This window comes from Colobus angolensis, unplaced genomic scaffold (assembly GCF_000951035.1).
Source record: "Colobus angolensis palliatus isolate OR3802 unplaced genomic scaffold, Cang.pa_1.0 Scaffold77, whole genome shotgun sequence".
In the NCBI taxonomy this organism is placed as follows: domain Eukaryota; kingdom Metazoa; phylum Chordata; class Mammalia; order Primates; family Cercopithecidae; genus Colobus; species Colobus angolensis.
Genome location: NW_012121487.1, coordinates 3478310 through 3479280, shown reverse-complemented (window position 1 = coordinate 3479280; position 971 = coordinate 3478310).

The following is a 971-nucleotide window of genomic DNA, read 5'->3' as shown; positions in this document are numbered from 1 at the left end:
AAAAAAAAAAAAAAAAAAAAAACCGTAAGAGCACTAGAAGAAAAGTGGGATTTAAAATATGTGAGGGGACTTTGGGAGGCTGAGACGGGTGGATCACCTGAGGTCGGGAGTTTGAGACCAGCCTAACCAACATGAAGAAACCCTGTCTCTACTAAAAATACAAAAATTAGCCAGGCGTGGTGGTGCATGCCTGTAATCCCAGCTACTCAGGAGGCTAAGGCAGGCGAATCACTTGAACCTGGGAGGCGGAGGTTGCGGTGATCCAAGATCATGCCATTGTACTCCAGCCTGGGCAATGAGTGAAACTTCATATCAAAAAAAAAAAAAAAAAGTGGGGGGTAAGGAACTCCATACAAAGTTTGCACTGCAAAAACAAAAGGGGGAGAGGATTTGCAACAATGTTAATTTCCTTAAAGAACTTTTAAGGTGGACAAGATGGTGTATGCCCATAGTCCCAGCTACTAAGGAGGCTAAGTTGGGAGAAATCACTTCAGCACAGGAGTTTGAGGCTGCAATTGAGCTATGTTTCCACCACTGCACTCCTGCCTGCCTGATGCAGCAAGACCCTGTCTTAACAACAACGTAACACTTTCAGAACTTGACAATTAAGAAAAGGCCTGTAGAAAAATAGGTAAAGGATTTAAAAAGCTCCAGAGAAGCAAAAATCGACTAAAACGTGAAGAGATGTTGGCCGGGCGCAGTGGCTCACGCCTTTAATCCCAGCACTTTGGGAGACCGAGGTGGGAAGATCAACAGGTCAGGAGCTCGAGACCAGCCTGACCAACATGGTGAAACCCCATCTCTACTAAAAATACCAAAAAAAAAATTATCCGGGCGTGGTGGCGCACAACTGTAGTTCCAGCTACTCAGGAGGCTGAGGCAGGAGAATTGCTGGAACCTGGGAGGCAGAGGTTGCAGTGAGCCAAGATTGTGCCACTGTATTCCAGCCTGGGCGACAGAGCAAGACTCCA